Source organism: Condylura cristata, unplaced genomic scaffold, assembly GCF_000260355.1.
Source record: "Condylura cristata isolate star-nosed mole 26May11 unplaced genomic scaffold, ConCri1.0 scaffold00073, whole genome shotgun sequence".
NCBI lineage: Eukaryota > Metazoa > Chordata > Mammalia > Eulipotyphla > Talpidae > Condylura > Condylura cristata.
Window position 1 is genome coordinate 251,649 of NW_004567174.1, and position 510 is coordinate 252,158.

The following is a 510-nucleotide window of genomic DNA, read 5'->3' on the forward strand; positions in this document are numbered from 1 at the left end:
CCGCGGCCTTGGCGGCGCAGGCTGCGGGGTGCCCGCCCGGGGGCTGGGCCAGAGCACGTCCTGTCTCTTGCAGTCGGCGCCGTGGGGGTCCTGGCCCTGGGCCTGTACAAGTACCAGCAGCAGCTCAAGGCCAGGTGAGCCGCCCTCCGCGCCCCGCCTCGGGGTCCCAGCGGACATCCCGTGCGGCTGCCCGGGCGGTGGGGGTGGGTGGAGGGCGGCCGCGGGGTGTCCAGCGCCCGCGCCATGTCCACGCAGTAGCTTCAGCCCGGCGGGTCCGTAGAGCCCTGGACGCGCGGGAGGCGCATGGCAGCCGCTGGCCCTGGGGAGGGCTCATGGCTTACGCCCCCTGCTCGGGCCGGCCCGGACAACCGCCGCACCCCGCCCGCATCTGTCACCGGCGCCCCAAACACCCACGCAGACCACACCCAAACGCCGCGGTGGTGGGTGGGCTCCGGGGCGTGGACGGCGTCCAGTGGAGCGGTGCCCGGCGGGAGCCCGGTGCTGCACCCG